At 42.9% G+C, this 27,670-nt stretch overlaps 1 long non-coding RNA gene across 1 annotated transcript in view; it reads right to left on the reverse strand.

Moving 5' to 3' along the window:
* Positions 1-2,349: 2,349 nt before the first annotated feature.
* The window catches only part of LOC142836663 (uncharacterized), a 34,111-nt gene continuing 8,790 nt past the window's right edge, over positions 2,350-27,670 (reverse strand). Inside the window, exons 2-4 of the long non-coding RNA XR_012908135.1 lie at positions 7,526-7,686; positions 6,061-6,151; positions 2,350-2,417 (exon numbers count right to left, since the gene is read on the reverse strand). This is a non-coding gene — a long non-coding RNA (uncharacterized LOC142836663). The remainder of the gene's footprint in view (positions 2,418-6,060; positions 6,152-7,525; positions 7,687-27,670) is intronic.

Consider the following 27,670-nt stretch of genomic DNA (forward strand, 5'->3'; position numbering starts at 1 on the left):
CCTGGAAAGCCATGTGGTCATCTGAAACAGGGTGAAGCCCCTGCCTGGGGGATCAATAACTCGATCGATGTCTGTTCTTGCCCTTCCTCTACGAGAAGGTGGACTTGTTGGATCTGAGCTTTTAACCTATAGTTAATAAATGCTTCATAAGATAAGAAACCAGAACAGGGAGCTGACATTGACCATGAGGCTTGTTTGGGGGAAGAGAGAGGGTGCTGGGGTCACAAAGTCAGGCTGGAAATTGGAGCTCCAATGTTATTCTGAGGACCTGGGCTTGTTTCCTTGATCACAGTTGGGAAAGGCCTCCTGGACGGAGTGTGACCCTTACACATCAGTGACTGACTGAATGCCAGCGCTATTGGAGGATCTGAGGCTGGCACGGAACTGACACAGGGCCCTTGATAGGCAGGCTGTGGTAGGAAGACAGGGACAGGAAGCCTGGGGTGCTTCAGTTCTTTATGAGGGCCACCTAACTCATGCCTTCAAGGTCAGGAAGGGCCACACTGGAAGCATCTGAAGGGGGACTGACCTTTGAAAAGACAGAGTGGAAACAGGAGAAGGAAAGAGGACTCAAGATGGAGTGGGAGGCTGAAGACAAGGATTACAAGGTTTAAGGAAAAACATTCATAGGCCTGGACTTTATCCTGAGGACGATGAACCCCTAAGTTTGCAGGGCTTAGAAAGGAACACAGAACAGCTGATATTTCCCAGGCCGGACGGGCATGAGTGAAATACTGGACAGTAAGCCCTCAGCAAATGCGTCCTTTCTTCTCCAGTGAAATACTGGACAGTACTCCCTCAGCAAACACTTCCTTTCTTCTCCAGTGAGGGCGGGATCACAATGATTGAAGCTGTTAAGAAATCAACCACTCAAAATATAACCTTTCCCTCTTTAGCAAAGCCAGAGGACATATTGCTGGCAACTGCATGGAGTGGTCAACCAGATCTCCCCTTTTCAATGGCACCATAATGGAAGCAGACCAGAGACAGGGCTACAGCGGGAGAGTCTAGGAACACAAGTACTCTAGGACCAATCAACCAGTGCTAAGATCATATCACCCTACAGTGCTGAGATCATATCACCCCAATAGTGCTAAGATCATATCACCCTACAGTGCTGAGATCATATCACCCCTATAGTGCTGAGATCATATCATCACCCCTATAGTGCTGAGATCATATCACCCTACAGTTCTGAGTTCATATCAACCCTACACTGCTAAGATCATATCACCCTACAGTGCTGAGATCATATCATCACCCCTATAGTGCTGAGATCATATCACCCTACAGTGCTGAGATCATATCAACCCTACAGTGCTGAGATCATATCAATCCTACAGTGCTGAGATCATATCAACCCTACAGTGCTAAGATCATATCACCCCTATAGTGCTGAGATCATATCAACCCTACAGTGCTGAGATCATATCACCCCTATAGTGCTGAGATCATATCGCCCATACAGTGCTGAGATCATATCAACCCTACAGTGCTGAGATCATATCAACCCTACAGTGCTGAGATCATATCAACTCTACAGTGCTGAGATCATATCAACTCTACAGTGCTGAGATCATATCAACCCTACAGTGCTGAGATCATATCAACCCTACAGTGCTGAGATCATATCAGTCCTACAGTGCTGAGATCATATCAACCTACAGTGCTGAGATCATATCAACCTACAGTGCTGAGATCATATCACCCTACAGTGCTGAGATCATATCAACCCTACAGTGCTGAGATCATATCAACCCTACAGTGCTGAGATCATATCAACCCTACAGTGCTGAGATCATATCAACCTACAGTGCTGAGATCATATCAACCCTACAGTGCTGAGATCATATCAACCTACAGTGCTGAGATCATATCAACCCTACAGTGCTGAGATCATATCAACCCTATAGTGCTGAGATCATATCAACCTACAGTGCTGAGATCATATCAACCCTACAGTGCTGAGATCATATCAACTCTACAGTGCTGAGATCATATCAACCCTACAGTGCTGAGATCATATCAACCCTACAGTGCTGAGATCATATCGCCCATACAGCATGCTGCACTGCCACACAGCAGTGTCCAAACCAGCACAACCTTGCTGATTCTAAAGTCTATGAGTGAGCAGGCTGCATACAGCTGCCTGAAACGAATGAATGAGTTGGCTCTTTGCAGTCTGAATCAGATATTCTACAGCGCAAACAGGCACAGGCAGCAGGTGAGCATCAAAGTGGGAATCTGCACAATTCAGGAATTGTTGAAAGATTTTTAAGTGGCCTTAACTTAATATGGGATGTCATTCCAACCTGCCCCTTAGTCAACTCTGTTAAGCCTCTACCAGTACCTGAAGGAGGACCACCAACATCCTCTGGTGTCCCCAACCATGTCATCTTCCAGGCTGGAACCGTATTCTGAAAAACAATGATTTCACACTTGGTCTTAGCATCTCTTAGCTAGAAAAACCCTGGACCATTTACCAAATGAACAAGACATACAGGAAGACATGCATATTTGATTAACAAAAACTTGCTCTATACCATCAATGAGTGCTCTAAACACGGATGGCAAAATAAATAAGTGAGCGGCTGGATGAAAATGGGCTCTATTGACATCCCCCAAAAGCATTCAGTCAAGCCTAAATTATGACAGCCACTTAGAAACTCTCTCCCCAAATGTTAGTAAGTGAACAGACAGAAGGACAGTGTGAGGCTTAAAACTATGGTAATCGTGAGCTGAAGGTCTGCTTCTTCGAATGTTTTATGTTATTTTTTTTTTGCTAGATGTCTTCCATCCTTGGAATTCTTGTCTTTGCATGGTCATATCTCCCGCTAATAAGATATTTTCCCTTTGCAACGATTAAGTTACTTCTGACAGACAGCAATGACATTTTAAAGTATGCCCCCCCACCTCAGGTCCAAATCCTCAACTTGAGGTCACAGGAAAGAAGAACTGAGCCTTTCTGAGTTGTAGAGCTTTTAGCTAACTCTCTAGCAGCTTTTTAAAAATGGTCTTAATAAAGGAGATTGTCACTAAGACAAAAAGGCAACCTACTGACTGGGAGAAGATCTTCACCAACCCCGCAACAGACAAAGGTCTGATCTCCAAAATATATAAAGAACTCAAGAAACTAGACTTTAAAATGCTAATTAACCCAACTAAAAATGGGGCACTGAATTGAACAGAGAATTCTCAACAGAAGACGTTCAAATGGCCAAAAGACAATTAAGGTCATGCTCAATATCCTTAGTGATCAGGGAAATGCAAATCAAAACAATTTTGAGATACCATCTTACACCTGTCAGAATGGCTAAAATCAAAAACACCAATGATAGCCTTTGCTGGAGAGGTTGTGGAGTAAGGAGTACACTCATCCATTGCTGGTGGGAATGCAAACTTGTGCAACCACTTTGGAAAGCAGTGTGGCAGTTTCTCAGGAAATTCGGGATCAACCTACCCCAGGACCCAGCAATACCACTCTTGGGAATATACCCAAGAGATGACCTATCATATTACAAAAGCATTTGTTCAACTATGTTCATAGCAGCATTATTTGTAATAGCCAGAAACTGGAAAAAAAACCTAGATGCCCTTCAATGGAAGAATGGATGAAGAAAGTGTGGAATATATACATATTAGAGTACTACTCAGTGGTAAAAAAAAAAAAAAAAAAAAAAAACCAATGACATCTTGAATTTTGCATGCAAATGGATGGAAATAGAAAACATTATCCTGAGTGAGGTAACCCAGACCCAAAAATGAACATGGGATGTACTCACTCATAATTGGTTTCCAGCCATAAATAAAGGACATTGAGCCTATAATTTGTGGTCCTAGAGAAGCTAAATAAAAAAGTGAACCCAAAGAAAAACATATAGTTATCCTCCTGGATATTGGAAATAGACAAGATTGCCGGGCAAAAATTGGGAACTTGGGGGTGGGGTGGGATGGGGGTAAGGGGAGATGGGGAGAGAAAAGTCAGAAGGGGAGGATGGGGAGAACTTGGGGGAATGGAATGGTTGAGATAAAGAAGGGTGGATATGGGAGCAGGGAACTATATATCTTAATTAAGGGAGACATCTTAGGGTTGGCAAGAGACTTGACCCTAGAGGGGCTCCCAGGTGTCCAGGGAGATGTCCCCAGTTAGTTCCTTGGGCAGCTTTGGAGAGGGAATCTGAAATGGCCCTATCCTATAGCCATACTGATGAATATCCTGCATATCACCATAGAACCTCCATCTGGCGATGCATGGAGATAGAAACAGAGACCCACACTGGAGCACCGGACTGAGCTCCCAAGGTCCAAAGGAGGAGCAGAAGGAGGGAGAACATGAGCAAGGAAGTCAGGACCGCGAGGGGTGCACCCACCCACTGAGACAGTGGGGCTGGTCTATTGGGAGCTCACCAAGACCAGCTAAACTGGGACTGAAAAAGCATGGGATAAAACCGGACTCTCTGAACATGGCAGACAATGAGGGCTGACTGAGAAGCCAAGGACAATGGCACTGGGTTTTGATCCTACGGCATGTACTGGCTTTGTGGGAGCCTAGCCTGTTTGGATGTTCACCTTCCTAGACCTGGATAGAGGGGGGAGGACCTTGGACTTCCCACAGGGCAGGGAACCCTGATTGCTCTTCAGACTGGAGAGGGAGGGGAATAGGAGTGGGGGGAGGGGGAGGGAAATGGGAGGCTGGAAGGAGGCAGAAATTTTTTCAATAAAAATGAATAGATAAATAAATAGATAAAATGGTCTTGCTATAAGGCATCAAAATATTTAATCAACACTTGAAAACAGAATATTTTAAAAGCCCGACCCTTCTATTCTATGTGTGAGAACCAGCTACCCAGATACAAAGCCTGTAAGCATCTGATTCCTTCCTCTACTCCAGTACCCGTAATTAGTTACCAAATCCTCCCCTACATTTGCTGCTCTGATTTGTACTCTGGGCCGCCACCTCCCTGCAACCTCAGTGGCACCATAATTACTACACAACTTCTTCATTGCCTCCCTACAGAGCTATTGATCCAATATATGTGTGTGTGTGTGTGTGTGTGTGTGTGTGTGTGTGTGTGTGTGTGTGACTTTCTAAATTTCATCATCCTTTAGCTACTGACTCTAACCTCACCGAGGACAAGAACTGTGCTGTGCATGCCTTTTATGTCCTCGGGGCAGCAGTGGACAGACAGCCATGCCCAGAAACACACTGAGCAGGATGCAGCCGGCACAATTACAGCATCAGAGATGCTCAGTCCTCAGCATCAGCACCGCTAGACGGAGAGCTCTGAAGATGACCGCAGATAAACTGCCACTTTGAGATATGTGTGTCACCTCAGCCGTAGTGGGAGCGACCATCTCGGCTACAGAGATGCTGGAAAGAGAGGCTCGGGTAATGGTTTAGTAGCTGTGGATTTCACACTGTTCCTACCTGGTGGGTTAAACAACATCACATCTAAATTCTATAAGCTTTGCCCACAGAGAGCCATGACCACTGGCCAACATTCCAGGCTGAGTCCAACGACATAAAAACCGGACAAGAACAGACTCTCTTCATTTTTATTTCATGGACTTGAATACATTCAAAGAACTGACATATGAACTAGACTAAAATACAGACTTTGTTTTCACAGACGAAAAAAATAGGTCACACGAAAAATAACATCCAAAAATACAGGATACTTTAGCCAAGCCCTCCCAGCAGATGAACAGAATACTTTTATCAATGTCTTAACAACTCCAGTCTGGAAAAGGGCTTCAGTCTTTCTTCCCGTTCCCCAAAATGTCTTCTACATAGCTCTTAACATCTAGCATAAAGTTGAGTTTGTTTGAAGAAACTTAACATAGAAGGCCAGTCTATTCCTATAGTGCCTATAGTGTCTGCAAGTCTCAGGGAAAAACAAACTGCATCTCCCTTACAGGTGTTGTCAAGTTTGTTCCTGCCGTCTGTTTTTATTGAAGAAGAACAGCCTGACTGACTCACAGTTCATTCAGCGGACAATGAGAACTACAAGGGGCCACAGCCACATGAAGACAGGAAGGCGGTGACCTCCAGCTGTTTACCTTCCTCATAAACCTGTTTGATGGCCCATAGCTCCTCGGGTGTCCTTGAGGCAATAATCTCTGTCAATACTTTTTCACTGGTCCCAGCTCCCTGTTGGAAGATTTGTTTTTAATGGCAAAAACATGTCAATGAGATAAGAATGAAAAGCTATTTCCCTGGATGTTACCCAAATTACATAATTACAGAAATATCCTAAATACATGCATTTCTTTGTATACATGGTCTATTACTACAGAGTTAACAAATTCTACACTAATTTTCTTTCCAGCGGCAATCTAATTCTATCCAATTCTATTTTACTTTTCATTTAGCACAACGAAAACTAAAGTTTACTTTTCTATGTCCATCAAACATAAGGTTAGAGTTAAGATCTTCAATGCTGTCCTCCTTAAAGCCCAAATGTTAAAGTTTGGTCACCAGATAGCAAGCACTAGGGGCTGCTAACCAAACCCTTAAAAAGCTTTTAGGTCCCTGGGGGATGTCTTTAAAGGAGATGATGGGACAACGGCTGTCTCTTCTCTTCACTGGCTTCCTGCCTGAGTACAGGCCCAAAACCTTGGGGCCAGTTATTTGTGGGCATGAGTCAAAATCAACCCTTATTGCTTAAATAGATCATCTCGGGTAGCAGAACAGAAAGATGGCTGACAATGGGGTCTCTTGCAGGAACTCACTTTCAGTTTCTGAAAAATAGTTCTAACTGGTTTCCCTTTCTGTGCTTATAGACGTCATGCCTACCCTGCTACGTCAGAACATATAAGCAACAATGTGGCTAAATTTAGGTTTTCTGTTTAAGATAACATAGTTTCTATTTCTGCTACTTTGAAAAACCTAAGTTCATCTTACGGGAAAATCTGAGTTGTTCACAATGTTTGAGATGTATTCTGTTAAAAGGCCTTTTCTCAAGGTCCTAAGTTCGCATTTACTCCAAAACTGAAATTGCAGAAAGGCACAGACACTCAGCAAAGTCAGCCTCCTGTCTGGGTGATTCCTGTCCTTCCGCTGTGTGGGTGGGATCCCTGAGCTGCTTACTTTGTCTACCAATTCAGAACCCAATTAGGACAAGTCACTCCTGTCAGTGTCTGAGCAAGTGTTTCAACGCAGTCAACTTCCGCCTTTCTATATTCTCATCTGTAAACTTTCCAAAGCCTAAAGATAAAATGGAAGTATAGAACTCCAGCACGCTAAAATTTTAGACAGTATATTTGAGTTTAACTATCCAAGAAGATTAAATGACACGCGCCTTTACTTCTTATTGACTCCCACAGTTTTGTCTCCTGAGCATCCTTTGCTGAAATGAGTCAAATAAAACACAGACCCATAATATCCAGCAGACTTTTCCATAAAGCAGGGAATTTTAAGAACAGTTTTACCTATATTGGCAGTTTGTGAGTCATTTTCTTCTGTGTTCTGCAGAATGTCTGGCAGACTCTTTCATGAAGTAGGAACCCCTAAGGACCATCTTACCTTTAGGCAACTCAGTAGTCATTTCTCTGTGGATACTGCATGTCCAGTTCATACAGCATACCAACAAGCAGTCCAGGCAAAAGCAGTTTCTTGTCCAAGCGGGTAACAAACTCCATGAGGAGTTGCTTCAATGCCCATCTTGCTCTTGAAGTAGATTGGTGCTGCCAGGAGTAGATGTGTCTCAATGTCATGAAAAGTCCTAAGGTCTTGAAACATTTTTAATGCCATGTTCTGAAGGACTTTGAAAGATTTGAAGAATCCCAATCTAACTGAAATATATCTCTATATATCTAGAAAACCTAACTAACATGACTACAAGCATGACTATTATAGATGACTATTAACCTGTATTTCTTAATTATACATTACATTTTTATTTTTATTTTATTTATTTATTTATTTTTGGTTTTTCAAGACAGGGCTTCTCTGCAGCTTTGGAGCCTGTCCTGGAACTAGCTCTAGTAGACCAGGCTGGTCTCGAACTCACAGAGATCTGCCTGCCTCTGCCTCCAGAGTGCTGGGATTAAAGTTGAGTGCCACCACCGCCTAGCTACATTTCATTTTTAAATGAACGGCACAAACACAATACCTTAATCAAGAGCAGAAATACACATATAACAAAACTGATCTTAAATTTGTATCCAAAAAGCAAGATCCATACCAATGCCATGTTCTGAAGGTCTTTGAAAGACTTGAAGAATCCCTATCTAATTGAAATATATCTCTATGCATCTAGAAAACCTAACTAATATGACTACAAGCTTGACTATATTTGAGATGAGAATCTATTAACCAGTATTTCTTAATGATACATTGCATTTGTTTTTTTTGTTTTGTTTTGTTTTGGATTTTTCGAGACAGGGTTTCTCTGTGGCTTTGGAGCCTGTCGTGGAACTAGCTCTGTAGACCAGGCTGGTCTCGAACTCACAGAGATCCGCCTGCCTCTGCCTCCCGAGTGCTGGGATTAAAGGCATGCGCCACCACCGCCCGGCTATACATTGCATTTGTAAATGAGCTGCACAAACACAATACCTTAATCAAGAGCAGAAATATACATATACACATTCAACAAAATTTACCTTAAATTTGTATCAATAAAGCAAGATCCATACCAAACCAAATCTCTATAGCATATCTTCCTTTAAATGTAAGCAAACATTTATAGACAATACTTGGGAATATGGGCATACTTCCCTCCAAACCGCTTTTTGTTTTTGTTGGGCAAAGTATTTTTGGGGGTATTATCAGTGACGTTTTAGAGGGGCTTGGTCCATTAAACCACATCAGTCTTGAATTGATTCACAGACTTTTATCTTTTGTGGAAACAAAAGAAGAACTTCTTTCTTAAAGCAACATATCCTTAAACTCAAGTTTTGGCATTAAGATACCTTCATGCTGGCTTAGCGTAACAATTTATACAATGAAATGTCTCGTTACATAGCTCTTTAACAGTCAAAAGACTTAAAGAAAACACAATAATATACATAATCTAGACTCTTTGTGTATATTTTACCTTTACATGGCTTTTTTTACTTTACTATTTTTAACCAGTTTATACTTAATATTTATTTTATTATCTTTACCACTTTAATCTATGACTGTTCGTACTCTTTATCTAACAGTCTCTCTCTCTCTCTCTCTCTCTCTCTCTCTCTCTCTCTCTCTCTCGGTAAAATGGATAAGATCTCTCGAGTAAAGTGTGAGTGTGTGGTGGGGGAGGAGGGTGGAATTGGAGTGGGGAGGGGAGGAGGGAAGGAGAAGGAGAACTCAGGGTTTGGGAAGGTCCAGTTGGGGGAAGGACGGAGAGGGAGAGCAAGGAAAGGGATATCTTGGTTGAGGGAACTATTATGGGGTTAGCAAGAACTGGCACTAGGGAAATTCCCAGGAATCCACAAGGACGACCCCAGCTAAGAGTCTAAGCAATGGTGGAGAGGGAGCCTGAACTGGCCTTCCCCTGTAAGCAGATTGATGATTACCTTAATTGTCATCATAGAGCCTTCATCCAGTAAGTGATGGAAGCAGATGCAGAGATCCACAGCTAAGCACTCGGCTGAACTCCTGGAGTTCAGTCAAAGAGAGGGGGAAGTGACATTATGAGCAAAGGAGCTGATCTGAGCTAGTGGGAGCTCATTGAGTCTGGACTGACAGAGGGGGAATCTGCATAGGACTGAACCCGGCCCTCTGAATGTGGGTGACAGTTGTGCGGCTTGGGCAGTCTGTGAGGCCACTGGCAGTGGCACCAGTATTTATCCCTAGTGTGTGAACTGACTCTTTGGAGCCCATTCCCTATGGAAGGATATCTTGCTCAGCCTAGATACAGGGAGGAGGGCCTTGGTCCTGCCTCAAGAGATGTGATCAACTTTGCTGACTCCCCATAGGAGGACTCACCCTCTCTGAGGAGTGCATAGGGAGTGGGGTGGGGGAAGCGGGAGGAGAGGGAGAAGGAACTGGAATTGGTATGTAAAATAAAAAAGATTGTTTTAAAATAAAATAAGATAAAATAATAAAAAGGACTCATTTTATCCCAGTGTCTCCCACCCCCTTTTTCAGACCAGCAGTGTTTGGTTTTGCCCTAGGTCACCCAAGCAGTGCTGGGAATGAGTTCTGTCCTGTGCTGTGGCCCTCAGGTCCAATCAGTTTCTGCTTGGGTTCTCTCACACACTTTGTGTCACTGCTGCTCTAACATACCGTGCAGGCAGGAGAGATTGTAGGTCAAAGGTTGTGTGGCTGGGTTGGTGTTTCTATTACTTTTCTTGATAGCATGCTGAGTGCCTTCCTGTACCAAAGATGCTGGGACATAGGGCTGAAGGCTCGAAGTAGACGCCAGCTCCATATCTCCATTCTGGTTAGGTGTTGTCTTTAGCCAACACCTTTGGTATCAGTTTGTGGAGAGCAACCTACTGTTTGAGCCACTTCCTGAGTTGTTTGGGAATTCCCACAGATCCCTTTAGCCAACATGTCAATTAGATGTAACCCAATCCTGGTACTGGATGAAGTTAACATCTTATTTATATTTTTAAGGGATTTATTTGGTTCCTCGTTATGTACCTCTATCATATGCACAAGAGATGTTTTAAGGTCTTTTTTAGTATTCTTTTTAAAATTAATTTACTAATTTATTTAACTGGACTTGGGGTTTTCATTTCCCTGATGACTGACACATTTTCTTTTTGCATCATTATTCACCATTTGCTTATCCTCTTTAAGAAATGAATTTATTGAAAATTATATGTAAAATAAATGCAAAAGTTTAACAAATAATGTATTTATCTTTTACTATTTAAAAACAATTTGTTTGCTTTTGGTCTTTAGTGTATAGTTATAGAAGATGATAGGGTTCATCATGACATTTTCTCATACGTATGCATCTTGTAAAGTACATTAACCTGCATTTGTCCCCCATCCCATCCCTGCCCCATTCCTGTCTTCTCAAAGAGTCTCTCTTCTCCTTTAAAAAATGTACATTCCATGTAGAAATGTATGGTATTTGTGTTTTTCATTCTGTTTCTTTCTGACCATGATGATCTCTACTTCCACCCTTTTGCCTGCAAATAACATAATTTCATTTATCTTATGGTTGAATGTAATTCCACGGTGTATATATACAACTTTACTTACTCATCTACAGATAGGCATCTAAGCTGGTTCCTAAGTGGCCTGTGTAAATATTGCCATGGATAAATAAAGAAAACATGGATGTGCAGGTGTCTTTGTTGTACATTGTGGTGATTTGAACAATAATGGCCTCCATAGACTCATATGTTTGAATATTGGGTTCCCAGTTGGAGGCACTGCTTGGTTAACAAACTAACCAATCAAACAAACAAATAAAAACTTTATATACTATATAATTACTTAGACCATGTGTCTTAGGGTTTCTATTCTGTGAAGAGACACCATGAGCACAACAATTCTTGTAAAGGAAAACATTTAATTGAGGTGGCAGCTTAGAGTTCACAGGTTCGGTCCATTATCATTATTGCAGGGAGCATGGCAGCAGGCAGGTAGACGTGGTACTGGCTTCATCTTGATCAGAAGACAACAGGAAATGGACTCAGATGCTGGGAAGGATCTTGAGCATTGGAAACTTCAAAGCCCACCTCCACAGTGACACGCTCCCTCCACCAAGGCCACACCTCCTAATAGTGCCACTCCCTGGTGACCAAGCATAACAACGTGAGTCTATGGGAGCCATTCTCATTTAAACCACCTCAATTAGGAAGGAGTTGCACCTCCCCCCTTCTCTCTCTCTCTCTCTCTCTCTCTCTCTCTCTCTCTCTCTCTCTCTCTCTCCCGTTTTAGACAGTAATGAAATGATGATGTAAAAGGCTCAGCAAACATGTAACAGGATTGTTGACAGTAGCTACTGTTATTTCTTCTGTCAAGTGCAAAAACCAGTTACAGACTTAAAAGAATTCTGTGAGTTTGGTACTGAAAAGTGAAAGAAAATGTTTTAATTTTATTAAAGTTCACCCCCACAAGGTGCTAGAAAGATAGACGGTACACTGGTTAAGAATACTGTGTACTGGTCCACAGACCTCACGTTTGAGTATCAAACATGGCAGGTCACAGCTGTGTGGAACTCTGATACCCTCTTCTGGCCTCTGCAGGCACCCGGCACACATGTGGTACACAGACATACATGCAGCCAAATATTCATATACATAAAATAATTCTTTAACCTAATCCCCACATTTATTTACTGGAAAGCAAATTTATTATGCTATTGGTCACATCAATTATTTTAGTTATGACCACAATTTAAGGATCCAATCATTCAGAAGTACAAAAGGGATATCATGACGAATGTTAGAGACGTCTGGGTATCCTTTTAGGGGACTTTTACATTATATTTTAACTTATCTAGTGTTTAATCTGACTTATCTTAAGTAATTTATTGATAAAATTCAGATTTAAAACAATATATTGTTGAAAAAAATAAGATGATGTAATTCAATTTAATACGTGTATTACTCCATAAATATGGTAACTGTAGAGCTAAAGAATTATTATTTCTGAACAGTATAAGTGTCTTTTTTTCTTTGTTTTGGTTGTATTTTATATCTTTTTTAAATAACAAATATATACACAAAAAGAACACATTTTAAATCTTTAAAATGTGGAGGTCAACAATGTTGGTAGCCCCAACACTCTGGAGTCTGAAAGAGGTGCATCATGAGTTCCAGGCCAAGCTGAGTGACTTACAGAGGAAAGAGTGGAGGAGAGAAAAAGGAAGGGAAGAGATGGGAGGGAAGAGAGAGGATGGGAGGGGAACAGGAAGAGAGGGGAGAGGAGGAGAAAAGAGAGAGAAAGGAAAGTTGGAGAGAAGACAGGAAAGAGATTGCGTGCTTGTGTGCAATGTGGGCCTGCATGGTTTACTACACAGGACCCAGACCCTGTCCTACAGTGCAGCCTATGCCAGTTTCCTCACAGCTGGAAACAGCTGGAAGAACATGACATAGTTCAGTACAAAGCCAGATGCCATTTGAATAATAAGAACAGCCATAGCTCTATGGGGGGGGATTTTATCAAGCTTCAGACAGACCTAGGAATACCTAGACCCTAGGGTAAAGTTGGCCACCAGGATAAGTCTTAGTGGGAGCAACAAAGTAAAAACAGTCAGGAAGGTTGGCAGATAAACTGAGAACAACCCGGAAGTAGACTTAGGTCCAAGAGGCAATGGGATCAGGGGGATCTGAGAGCGGTGGCCAGTCCAGGCTGGGAGGTGGAAATAGGATCCCGAACAACACAATCCAATGGGGCTTAGGAAGGGACCACTGATTCAGACCAATGACGTGCTAGGTTTGAATATGAAGTAAGGGCAGAGAATACAGAAATAGACAGAGTATCATCAATGAAATAAGTTCGCATACTAGCTGGACCAAAGCTGAAGGGAAGATCAGGGAATGCACAGTACAAATTCCACCTCTACAGTGAGTGGATGTTTGTGTTCCCCATGAAGGATGGCACCAGGGATCCCAGGCAGGTTCAGCAGGCGGGAGCTCAGCTGTAGCTAGGAGACTTCACCTTGCATGGTCTTGCTTCAGAAAATGAACTCTTTCTACAAGGCCAAGCTGGAGCTAGCAGATGGTTCTCACAATGGTGAGAAAGCAGCGTGCAGGCAGGGGAATCTGCATTTTGAATCCCGAATCTTGGTCTGTTTCTGCCTCGTGATGATGCAGTGTGACCCTCTCTCAGTGGTGGCCAGTGTGGTCAACCAAGGCCCGGGATCATGAGAATAAATGACCACACTGGACAGCATTCTGCTTTGTAACCTACAGCATCTGGTAGGTGTGTCAAATGCATTTCCAATTCACAGTCTTCTGATTTACAGTGAGCTACAAGTTCATCTCTGCCTGAACTGAAAAGATCTGCAGATGCCAAGTAGAAGGGAGCAGTGGGAGGCACCATGCCCTCTCTCTTCCTCCCTCATGGCAGTAGGGAGCGAGTCTCCTTTCCCAGGTCCTGAGGGTCCAGGAATAGTTATTTTTACAGGAATAAACAACAACAAAGTGTTAAAGAAGCTGAAGGAAAGGCAGTTAGGGTGTTGAGAAGATTTGCATGGGAGGAAGAGCGCCAGTGGCCCAGGAACGAGCTACTGGAGAGCAATTTAATAGTTCCATGACCTGAGACTGTAAAGAGAAACCGCTCATTCAACAGCAGAACAACAAAAACATAGCAATAAATCAAGCAATTGATAACAAGAGCAGGCATTTCTCAGAAAGTTATGACCTCTGAAAATGAGAATCCTAAAAAGGAGCTAATTATCTTCACTTGAGCTAGTTAGGAAGTTAGGAAGGAAAAGGAGGCAGGGGAGATGACTGCAACTACTTTAAAAATAACAACTAAAAGCCTCCTTTGTGTTCAGTCCAGGACCCCAGGCCATGGGATGGTGTCCCCCATATAGAGAGCAATGCCTCCACCGTCAGTCACACCTCCCTGAAAGCACTGTCACTGGCATGCCAGAGACTCGGGTCCTAGGTTGCTGTAAATCACACAAGTTCCCAGTGATGACATCACACTTGCTTCTGTTTGCAGAAACACTGTGGAAGACAAGAGCAGGGTCCGTATGTCAGAGCCCCCAGAATGTCTATGTCACCTGGTGTGGAAGGTCAGTTCGCTGTTTTCCTTCCAGTTTGGATTTACATTTCACCTAGAGCATCCCTAGGTGCATTTCATGAACTGTCAAAAGAGATCAGAGACAGAGAGGACTGAGTACCTGTGAAGAGAAATGGCTTACTTAGAGGAATGGTTATCTTAAAGGAATACTACTGTTCAGACCATGAACAACTAGGTGACAGCTCCCGAAGGCTTTTAAGACAGGTCTTGACTGCAAGCTTTCCTCAGAACAGTTACAAGAAACTAGCAATCATACTGACCAGTTCTTCAGGATATAGTCAGTTGATGATGTAATCTCCAAAGCCTTTGCTCAACAAGCAAAGCCTACCTTATGAACAGCTCCTTCATATGGTAAATACCCAGTTAACCAAGCTTAATCACGGAAAACCAGCAACAGCTGCTGCAGGGTCTGGACAATGCCCATCAAGGGAAGGATTGCTATGAAACTGGCTGATCTCCTTCCGTGAAGAGCTTGACTTTAGATGGGATTCCCAGCAGCCTAGGCCCTAAGCCTGGCATCTCTAACTAGCTGTGTGTGCAAGTTAGGAAATTTCTCAAGGTCTTAGATTCATTGTGCATCAAATATTGATTGAGCTGGGCAGCAAAATACCATGAGGATAAAGTGGGAAAGAAAAGACACGGAGGTTAACAGTAACTAACGCAGGTTCAAGTATATCCCAGACATTCGGTGGCCTCATTTTCCTTTGCTGGTTACGGAAGTGTGAACTATCAGAGAAACTAGCTCCAGGAGCTGTGCTGAGAAGCAAGGAGTGCTCCCAGCTGCAGCCAACAACTTCATTAAAGCCCCAAAGACAGAACAGTAGTGGACACTGGGCAAAGCTTGTCCTGGCACCTTGGCTGTCCCCTCAGTTCAGGCACACTGCCTGGCCAGAGAATCTCCCAGTGAACAAGTTTCTGTTACAGAGGAAGCAGAGGAAATGAGTTACGTTATTGGCAGCCATAATAGTTTGACAAATGATAGCCCCTTCCTGGAAGGCTTGGTTTGCTTCTTTTCAAATAAGTATGAGGCGAATATTCTCAAACTTCAGGAGCAAGATGGCCTAATTGACCTCATGTCTACTGGGCAGGGTGCACCCACCAGATTCACCCATATTAAAGTCACAGATTTCTCTTGTGTGTGGATTTAAGGACACAGGAGGAAGGCAGCCATTTCCACAGCAAAAAAGAGATTCAAACCACATGAGAGCAAGAGACACCTTGGTCCTCTCCATTTCTACCTCATCCATAAGAATTTCTTTTTCTTACACAAGGTCTCACTCCGTAGGCCAGGCTCCTGCCTTCCTACAGGCAGGGATTACAGGTGTGCCATAATGCCTAGCTTAAATTTCTATTTTGTAAACCCAGCAGATGGTGGTATTTTGTTATGGCATACACAGGCTGAGTGAATGTTAGTTTAAAAACTCTCTGACATTGTCCAAACCACAGGATTTTCTTTTCTCCTGTGCTAGGTGCACACTGGAGCTCTGGAGGAAGTAAAACAAAAGACGCCTGCTTGCTGCACTCTCAGCAGAGCTGACTGTGCTGTTCATGGCTTTCTCAGTGCATTTCAGAGTTCTCATGTTGTAATGTGGGCCTGCTTGTTGGGGTCTCTGTCCTGCCCGCTTCCCACAGTCATCAGGTCCCAAAGAAACCACACAGATGTCTACATAAACTATAAACTGATTGGCCCATTAGCTCAGGCTTCTTATTAGCTCTTATAACTTATACTAACCCACTATTCTAGTATATGTTAGCCACATGGCTTGGTACCTTTTACAGAAGGGTAGGTAACATCTTCCTTCTTCGGTTTCTGGACAGGACTAGGGAGGAATAGGCTTCTTCCTTCCCAGAATTCTCCTGTTCTCTTTAACCCACCTCTACTTCCTCTCTGGTTGTCCCACCTATACTTGCTGCCTGGCTACTGGCCAATAAATGTTTATTTAAAACATAATTGACAGAATACAGAATTGTCCTGAACCAACTTGCTGCCCAATTATACCTGAAATCGTTCATCATGGATTTCCCCCCCCCCCCAGCAATTCTGCAACTAAGTATCTGTTATTTTGTCTTGTGAAATCACTGGATCTCACAAAGACTTTTCAGACAGTGAAACTAACAAATGTGTACCATACTCTGGGGTAGATCCATGTCATTGCAGTTGTCTAAAACGTCACAACACCAAGAGCAAACCTCGACACCATCCACAGTCTTTGGGTGATGAGAGTCTGTTTATAAATTGGTTTATTGCAGGAAGCACCTCACTCCAGTGGGGGACACTGGGAATGTGAGAGGCATCCTCTCTAGTTTGCTCTGAAACTAAAATTAAATGAATAAGGAATTAACTGAAGAATAAAATCTACTGGTTGGAGGGAAGGTTCAGTAGTTAGAAGAAATTGCTGGTGTAGAAGGTCCTTCTGTATTCGTGTTGCTTTCATTGGTTGAATAAAGAAACTGCCTTGGCCTTTTGATAGGGAAGAGCTTAGGTAGGTGTGGAAAAGAGAACTGAATTCTGGGAGGAAGAAAGCAGAGGGGAGAGCCACTATGGAGCTGCCAGGTCAGACATGCTGAATCTTTCCCGCTAAGCCACGACCTCATGGTGACATACAGATTATTAGAAATGGGTTGAATCAAGATATGAGAGCCAATAAGAGGCTAGAGATAATGGGCCAGGCAGTAATTTAATTAATACAATTTCTCTGTGATTATTTCGGGTATAAGCTGGTGGGCAGCAAAAACAAAAGCAGGCCCTCTCTCCTACAACAAATTACTACTTTTGTAAAGGCCTCAAGCTTGGTTCCTAGCACCAGTATGGCAGCTAACAATCACCTGCAACTCCAGCAAAAAAAAAAAAAAGAAAAAGAAAAACAAAAAAACCTTCTTTAAAAGTTTATTTTAAAAACTACCCCTTCCTCCCTCACAAAAGAGTTCACTTCCTTTAGATAGTTAGCTCTAAATGCTGGAAGCTGCTTCTTTAAATGGAACTGGAACCTGCCTTGCTGAAATCTCCTCCATTGTCAGGTGGGAATACATTCCAGAGAAAATCTGTGAGTGCTCAATTTTAGCCCATCATGGAGTATGTTTGGGATCTCCAGCTCGGGGGCCCCACTCCAGACCCTGCACCCAGCATGCCTAGCAGCAGCTCCCTGGGACTGCCCTCCCCATTCCCCACCCAGAAAGGCCTGCAACCTGTGGATCCACCTCTGGAGGGCATTTCAAGCCCCCTCCATGTAGTTCTCCCTCAGTGGTTTCCTCCTTCTCCTGAGACCACCTGGAAGTTGCAAATGCTTTGCTCATTAAACCTGAACTTTTAATTCAGCCTCATCTGATTTATTACATTGGCAGAGAGATTTAACATCAGGGTACAGACTCCTTTCAGAGTGACTTTCAAGGATTTGATTTTTCTTAAATTGTGTGTATGGGTAAGTGCAGGATATATGCATGTGGATAGAGGTGCCCGGAGGGACTGGAGATGTTGGTGCTAGCTTCCTCTGGACATGAAGGCTGTGAGCTGCCTGACAAGCACCCTGGGAACTGAGTTCAGGTCCTCTGTAAGAGCACCACAGGCTTTTAACCACTAAACCAACCCTTCAGTCCCTAGACTGACTTTCAACAATCCAAATACTTTGTTGCCTTTGAGTCCCCTTTTAAGACAACCACTGCATGAATTAATTGTATACTGTGTCCCAGATATCTTTCTAAATACTTCCATTACATTTATTGGAGGGGCAGCATGTCCTGTCACGTGTGTAGAGGTAGTGGGGGTGGGGGATAGAATCTATCTAGGACCTGGGGATAGAACTCAGATAATCCAGTGTGATGGCAAATGCCCTTAACACTGCGACATCTCACAGGCCCCATAGCAGACAGCTCTTTAAACGCACCTGTATGCATCTATTATGGGCACAGTTAGTGTCCAGCAAGACGGTTGAAACACAAGCTTTCTTGTGGATCAGGCTTTTTCTTTCCTCTCACTGTCCAGCCCAGCAAATGCTTGTCCCATTTCCTCAGTGGACAGCAAGTACAGAGAGCACAATTCTGGAGCCAGGGAAGGAAGTCTGAATGACAGGATCACAGCTCTGGGAATGTAGACCTGCTCTTCTGGCTGCAGGTCTCTCACCCTTAAATGAAATGCTTAAAGAAAAGCTCTTAAAGGAATGTGGACACATTCGTAAACGTTCAGTCATTATTGCAGTTTTCCTTTAAAGAAAGAGGGAGTTGCTGGCTGTGAATACAAATGATTCTGGCCACCACAGAGTAGCCAGAATTCCCACTGTAATAAATTATAGATGATTTGTTAATAAAATGTTATTTTTTCAAAAATAAATTGGATTAATACAAACAATCCATATTTTATAATTGCGTGGGGAAGTTTAGTATCTTTATTTGAGAAGTTAATTTTGAGTTCTACCTACCCAAAAAGATTTCCACTATTCAGAACCTCAACTCATGCTCTAATTCCTTCCTTCTCCACCTCTGCTGAGGCAGAGATAAATCAGAAAGACTGGGAAAGTCAGAACAGACCACAGGCATTTCACAAGGAAGACCTGCAAATGGCCAGCCAGAACGTGTGGAGACAGGTCTGGACGCTAGACTCCAGCGCTTTTGTGTTAGAGGCTAGAACAGAGGGGGCATCTCTCTTCTCTCTCCTCCTCCCCCCCCGTGTGTGTGTGTGTGTGTGTGTGTGTGTGTGTGTGTGTGTGTGTGTGTGTGTGTGATGTAGAAGTCAGAGAGAGGACAACCTTGCATGTGGGTTTCTTCCCTCAGATTCAGGGGTAAAGGTGCTTTAAGCCTCATGATCCAGTCAGTTCCCAGAACCCACGTGATGAACACAGAGAGCACCAAAGCTCAACAGTTTGTCCTCTGACCTCTACACACGACAGCCTGGGGGCTCAGGAGAAGCAGGATTCATGAAAAACATTAACAAGAATTCATGGGAATGGTTATTGTAACCCTAACACCGCAAAAAAAGAAGAAACTACTCCGAGGGAAATCGGGAACTGGTAGAAAAGAAAAACTTCAAGGAAGCTGCTCGACAATAGTGTGAACCTTACTGTCCTCCCGGACAGGGACCACGCTAACAGAAGCCTGGGAATAAGAACAGTCAAAAGGACCCAGTGAAACAGAGAAACTGCAAATCTTCAATTCCTCAAGTTACACAGGAGAAAATAATGCAAACCAGAGTGGAGAGCTGCAAAATCAAAGGCTTATGTTGAACACTGTACTCCGTCCACCCAAATGTTTCCTAAGCGTGGTCAGTCTACTTCAGCTGCTTGCCTGTTCAGCTCTGCTTGAAAGGTGCTAGCACCCCCTGGTGTCAACATCTCAGAACAACCCCAGTAGTCCTGAAGGCTTTTCTCAATTCTTAAGTTTCGAAGATACATAAAATGTGAAAGAATGCTACAATAAATACTATTTTTACATATTCCTCCTGACGTGTTTGTGTTTGCATATGCTAAAAGTTTGCAAGTAGATGACAGACCCTAAAATGGCTTGTGTATTAATTATGGAGTAAGCAATCACTTTCTAATTAGAGTTAAGACAAGCTAAGAAGAAGGAAATGCATGCCTGGTCATCTTAAATCTAAGATAGCTGGGAGTTCATACGCTCCAGGGAGGGACGAAAACACTACTACTGTTTTGCTAATGGACTTAGGATCAAACCACCCTCTAAATATGAACCCTTTTCGTCAGAGAAGCTGTCGTGGGTGTGGATGACGGATAACACAGAAACTCACAATTAGTCAGAACACAGAGAATAAGTGTCTGCGGACTGCTCAGCCACTAACGGACATCTATTAAAAACCGTTTATAATGGGCTGGAGAGATGGCTCAGAGGTTAAGAGCACTGGCTACTCTTCCAGAGGCCCTGAGTTCAATTCCCAGCAACCACATGGTGGCTCACAACCATCTGTACTGACATCTGGTGCACTCCTCTGGCATGCGGGCAGAGGCAGAATGTTGTATACATAATAAATAAATAAATCTTAAAAAAAACCATTTGTAAGTTGCAAACTCAGAATCTAGTAAAATGTTCTCCTTTGTGCTTGCTGGTGTGTCTCAGAGGTCTCTCTCTTAGTCTAGAAAGATCCTCATTACATCATGGAGTTCTGATGGCACGACCATTTTTAAGGTAAGTAACTTTGTAAAATGTCCCATTTTCTGGATTTGTCCAGTCACCACCCAGTAATTAACCGGAAAAGCTTTAGCAAGAACCCTCTATGCGTGATTTTTTAAATTCTTACTGGTGCACTAGGGAAAGTAATGCCAGCCTGTTCTACAGGGGTGCTGCTATTTGGTCATCTGCCTGAGGCGGTGACCTCAAAACTTGTAAACTACTGTCATAAGAAGTGTTCTACTTGAAGAGCTGAACGTTTTCTCTTATAAAACATTTTTACCAAGATTTTAACGTGTGTTGATGCTTCTTACTGAGTCAGTTGTGACACCGGGAATTGCAAGACAATAGTTTTCTGTTACTGGCATTCCTTTAAGATGTATGATTTAACAGAAGAGATCAAACAGAAAAGGCAGCTGTGGTACTGACTTTAGCAGAGTTTAGCAGGGTACTCTAAACATCCTGAGTGAAATCTGTTCTCTTGACAAAAAAAAAAAGTTTTATAACTTAGTATATAGTGTGTAATTGCACCAGCACTATAATCTTGAGACTATTTTATGTGTACTGTAAAGCAAAACAAATAAATACATTCTTCAAAATCACACATAAAATGAGGTAGAGAAAAACATTATGATACTATGTACTTAAAAACAGTGTAGACCACAGTGGCATCAGGAACAGGGAAGTTTATTAAACCTTGTGAGATGCGATTAACTATCAATATGTGTGTGTGAATGATTTTTTTCTCTCTAAAGCCATAGTATTAATATTTTATGTCCTTAATGATGAATGTTTAATTATGATGTGATCAGATTCATCTGTTTTGAGCCAGGTATGATGGCACATGCCTTTAATCCCAGCACTCAGGAGGCAAAGGCAGGTGAATCTCTCTATAAGTTCAAGGCAAGCCTGGTCTACAAAGCAAGTTCCAGGGCAGCCAGGGCAGCCAGGGCTGTTACAGAGAAACCTTGTCTCAAAAAAAAATAGTTGTTTTAATGACAATTACTTTTCCATACACTGCCCAAAAAGTTTTTGCGTGCCCCCAAAGACATTTTAAATATTTTAGACGCTTCATAGGTTTACTTTGTATAAGACTATGGTTGGTCTCAATCTGTGCATATGATGTGAGACAGGTCCCAAGGTTTTTTGTGAGCATTCAGTAATTACAAAACTGTTAGTTGAAAACTGGCCTCTGATTACTTTGGAGAGCTGGGGAAATTGCTCAGTGGATAGGAGCGTACACTGACTTTGCAGAAGATCTAATCAAATTCAGTTTCCTGCTCCCATGTCAGGCAGCTCTGAAGAGCTGGACAGCCTGCTGCTAAGGGGGTCTTTCTCCAAGGAGCAGGAACACCTGGGAGCAATCTCCACCCACAAGCTGGGCTCTGGCTGAGAGAAGGATTGGAGTGGCCAAAAGGCTGTGCCCAGACTTTGATTGGCAGGCTGTAAGCAAATGAGGTTGAAAATAATGATCAATCAGTGGCTCCATGGAGAGCCCACCAAAGCCAAGAGGGCTCTCATCAGGGCTATGCTCCATCTCCTCCCCCCACCCACCTTGCTAATGTGGCAGAGGCAGGGAAATGGAAGCAAGACCAGCAGAACACACCCCATGGGTTTGACTTTGTTCCCTGCTGGTTCTGATCATAGCCAGGATTTCAGTTGTGTTCAAAGTCCCTAACTACTGGCTAAAATCACAGTCAGGGCCTCTGTCATCTTGCTTTGTTAAATATATAAATAAGTTGTTCGATTTAATTTTTTTGATCTTCCTGTCTTTTATTTACACTTTTCGGATTAAACTTTTAGTGGTCATATAGCTACTACAATGTATACCTAATTTACATCTGCTTCTCAATCTATGGAGCTAGTCATCTCCATATTTCCATTAAACACACAAACTTTGATTTTAAGACATGCATATGGCACAGTGGGAGACACCAGCTTCATTCCTTTCAAAAACAAAGTAATTAGACAGTTATCTATAAGAGAAAATAATCACAAAAGGGCTCAAGAGTCCAATTAAGAAGTGCAGCAACAGAGGAGAACAAAAGGCAGGAAAAGGACAGTGAACAAACTGCTGGGACTCCCGTCATCATAGGACATCTGGTGAAGAACAGAGGAAAAGGAGGTATTGGTATCAGCCCACACCACCACACTCCCCAGTGACCTGTTCTACAGCAGAAAATGGCAATTTTCATCCCTGAGATGACCAAAGACCTTGTTACCAAGAGTGCCACAAAGAAGTAGGCACTGACACATACATTGCGGAGAAGCAACACTCACACCCCTGAAACTGACACTTTACCCAGCTCCGTGAGCATCCTACATGCACCCCTGCTGCAGACACAAGAGCTGCTACTGCTACAGGCAAGTCCTCTGTGGGCCATACAACTGTCCCAGCTCTGAGTGTGCACACTCTGTGAACACCCAGGTCTCACACACCAGAGTCACTGCCACAGCAGGGTAGCCTGCGCCTGTGCCTAGGGCCACTGTCTCTGTGCTCCAGACTCTCAGGCCGATGGCCACACTGAATGTTCCAGGAGATCAGACAAGCACCCACTTGAGCACTAGAGCTGGGCTGTGTGCACCTGTGCTTCAGGTACTGGTTCTACCATGTTCCTGTGAGCACATGCTCCTTGCATGGCATTACCAGTTCAGCAGTAAGCGAGCCTGTCTTCCAGACACTAGTACTACCTCCTCCCTCTGCAGCTCAGATATGCATGTCCGTGCTTGGCTCTGTGCCACCACATAAGAACCACTCATCAGACACTGGTACAATCACTGCCAGTAAGCTAGACCCAGCACCAAAAGAGACACCCCCAATCATGACTTCCCCTATTGGAGAAAGAAAAATCAGAAGAATTCCAATGACCTATCAAGGGCCTCCAAAGTCCCTGCTACCATGGACATCCTTGGAGATGTCTTGGGAACTCATGCAACCTTCATCAATCTCAAGGGACAGAGTTGAGTAGAGACTATGGTACTGGTCCTTCACGAGAACCAAAGCTGCCACGTCCCTTCTTGCCAACATCTTCACACTTCTTTCCATGTAGCTATTGGGTTTGAGGTGTCTGCTCAGAACTCTATGTAAAGAAGCGGGACCTTGGTTATAACGGGAATACAAACAAAATATCAAAAATGCAACATATCAGTTGTGTCTCGGTGATAAAATGCCTTTCCTAAAAGAAAGCTGGGAGGAAGGGGTTTGCCTCCCTTACAATTGCAGTCCATCATGAAGGGAGTCAGGCTAAGAATTCAAGGCAGGAACCTGGTGGCAGGAATTGAAGCAAGCCCATGGAAGAATTCTGATTACTGACTTTCTCAGTTTGCTTTCTTATACACCCAGGGATATATACCTGCCCAAGGATGACATTGCCCACAGTGTGTTAGGCCCTTCCATATCAGTCATTAAGAAAATGCCCCACACAGGCTTGCCAACACGCTGACCTGATGGAAGCATTTCCTCAATTGAGATTCCCTCATCTCAGATGACTCCAGTTTGTGCCAAATTGACAAAAAAAACTAACAACAGAATAGGCAAAATAAAACTATTACAAATGCTGATAAGAATGTAGAACCAGAGCTCGTTCATGACTGATATTTGAGACTGCACAGCCACTTTGGAAAACATCTGGACAGTTCCTTCTGAAAACAGGACCCAGAAATCCCAATCCCAGTTATATTTCTGAGAGAAATGAAAATGAAAACTCATAAACCAAGGTCCATACACAAACGCTTGTAGCTTTCTGAATAGTCTCTAAAAACTGAACAGCATCCTTCAGACAAAAGATAAACAAAACACATTCAGAACACAAAATACTATTCAATAAAAAGGAACAGAATTGATATTTATGTCTAGATGGATTAATCTTAAATGCATTTTGATAGACAAAAGAGCCAGACAGGCTGAGGAAACTAGTATGGTTTCTGACTCCATTCATTTGATATCCTGGAAAATATGAGACTACAAAGATGGAAAACAAGTCAGTGGCTGCTGGAGGACTGAGGATGGAAAAGCATCTGATTACTAAGTGACAAGAAAGGGAGCTTTAGGGTGATATGACTGAACTGTGTGGGTTATGCATTTGCAAAAGCCACCAAACTGTGTGACATGGAGGAAAACTTACTATGGGACAGTATTTAGAATTCAATCAGTATTTTGGAGAATTTGAAGATACAACACAGACTATAATGAAAGACTCCAACTGGATTATAGATACATAACTTCACTACAGCAGCCTCAGCAGAAATAGGGTGAACTAAGCAACTGCAGAAAACAGTGTTTTAATGGGAATCTAGAAGGCTAAGACAACAAAAGCAATCGCAAAAAAAAAAAAAATGTACCCTACTTGCTGTTTCTCAGAGGAGTACATGCTGGCAATTTCAAAACTATTTTACATATCTATTAGAGTTAAACAAGTGAATACAGTGTAGGCGACAGGAACACTGTATCTCACTGTCAGAGAAGCAAGCAATGAGAGTGCAGAATAAATCTTGTATTAGCCAGAAATATGAGTATGAACTCCTGTTTAATACATCGATGACCAAATGAAATAAATATGCCTAGATGCATGTGCAATGAAGAATTAGTTTAGGAGGACTATTACTCAAACCTTTCCTATTCAAAAAGACCCATTCCTGGCTGGCCCTTGGTTGGCTCCTGCAGTATTTTGTTGAGACGATGTGTGCAATCAAGATAACCTGTGCCTTTAATCCTAGCACTTGGGAGGCAAAGGCAGGCGGATCTCTGGGAGTTCGAGGCCAGCCTGGTCTACAGAGCTAGTTCCAGGACAGGCTCCAAAACCACAGAGAAACCCTGTCTTGAAAGAAACAAAAAAAAAAAAAGATAATCTGTGCAATCAGTGTGATTTGTGCAAAACGCTTTCCTTTCATAGATGTGGAACTTAAGAAAACACTTTCTCTGGGAGTGAACAAGACTGACTCCCAATCAGAACTCTGAATTTCTAGGCTCAGGCAAACTTCCGCAGTAGACAACACCGTTAATATTACTGGGTAGTCATGGTACATTGCTGGAACAATCAACTCTGCATTCTGTGGCCAACTACTGGGCCAAGTTTCCCACTAAACTCCTCCAGGTTTCATTTCAAGATGATTTTTCTCTTTGCTTATTTTGCTTTCTATTCATGAGAATGGTGATTTTGAATCTAGGTACTCTTGGGAATGCCCAACACACATGAAGTATACACTGTTTACTACATCTACCTTTAGCTCTTTTGCACTGCCCACTAGAAGTCTCTAGAAGCAAGCCTGGTAGCACCAGATCTTTGTTAAGATCATATCATTGTATTTGCAAGTGCAAACTATTTGACCATGGGGCTGGGAAGAGAACATACAAGACGAGTTGGTGTAGTGTATAAACTCAGAAATGAAGGGAAGAAGAGACAAAGGGAGAGACACAAAGGAAGGAAGGGAGGGAGGAGGGAGAAAAGGGGAAACAGAGAGACCAAGACCTTATCCTGTGGCCAAAGTGAACAAGATAAAGTATCATGCTGTTGGCATGCACACCAAAGGATAAAATAAATACCCTGGAGTACATACTGATCCAAATAAATAAAGGTAACTTGTTAGCAAATCTTTAAGAAGAATTTCAAAGGTCAGCAAGATAGCTCAGAAGGTAAAGGCACTTGCCAACAGACCTGAAGCATGAGTTGGATCCTAAGGACCCACATAGCGGAAGGGGAGAAAGGACTCCTTCAAGTTCTCCACTGACCTCCACATGTGTACCTGTGATACACTCTTTACACACCAAAATAAATAAATATAACAATTTTAAAGACTTCCAAGTAAAAAAATGAAGAAAAGACAATAGGAATAGAATACCACTCCTCAAAACCACAATAACAATTCAACAGATGAACAGTTACTAAGAAACAGGACTGGATATATACCTCAACATATTTACTACTAATCTCGGTGTTTCTTCAATATATCCACAAATTATTTGATGCTCATTCCAGTAAGAGGTGGATTTTAATTTCTCTTCCTCAATACCTATTAGACTTTGTGGTTTTGTTTCTAATAAACAAACCATGGAAAGGGAAAATGGCAGAGAATCATGAATGGTATTACATTAACCAAGGCTTCAAGGTTAATATCCCAAACAAATGCCACACTGATGCCATGGGATCCCTGAAATTACAAGAGCATATCACCGCTGTGGTGCTCTTGCTTCCTGACTGGAAACGGCAGTCTTAGGTGTTGCTTCTCAGGCATCGTACACCTGGATTTGTTTTGCTTTCCTTTTCACTTTGTTTGGTTAGTTTTGTTTTTTAACTTTCTCTTTATTTATCCTTTGTGTCTTTCACATCATGCATCTCGATCCCATTCATTTCCACATCCCTTCATATCCACTCTCTGTCCTTGCAACCTCTGTCCCCAAATAAAAAAGAATTTAAAAGAATAAATAAGGAAAAATTTCGCCATGGAAGCTGTAGTGTGACACAGTGAGTCACACAACTCTTTTATCCATATCACGTGCAAGTGTTCATTGCAAAGAGTCGTTGGTCTGGTTCACGGCCTCTGGTTTCTGCTACACCACTGACGCTCGGCCCTCACTGGGACTCCTCTTGGTTACTCTGCTGTTGCCCTGTGTTGTGGAGATCCTGCAGTTTTAGGTCTGCAGAACTGGCTCCTGTAGATCACAGATGGGGTGGATGTTGGGGTGAGCCAACACATAACCCTGGTTCTGAGTCTGGGAAGCTGCAGCGTTGGTCAGTCCACTAGTTAGTTAGTTCTCCCTTGTCCACACCACTGGGGTGAGCTCTCCTGCATTGCCCTGGCGAGTTCACCCCTTGCAGTAATGACCAAGGGGCATGGCCAGTTCTCCTGTTTTCATGTCCTCAGGGTCAACTTTCCCTACCTGTTGCCCTGGTGAGGTACAGGGGTCACTCTTCCCGA

This window comes from Microtus pennsylvanicus, chromosome 16, assembly GCF_037038515.1.
Source record: "Microtus pennsylvanicus isolate mMicPen1 chromosome 16, mMicPen1.hap1, whole genome shotgun sequence".
NCBI lineage: Eukaryota > Metazoa > Chordata > Mammalia > Rodentia > Cricetidae > Microtus > Microtus pennsylvanicus.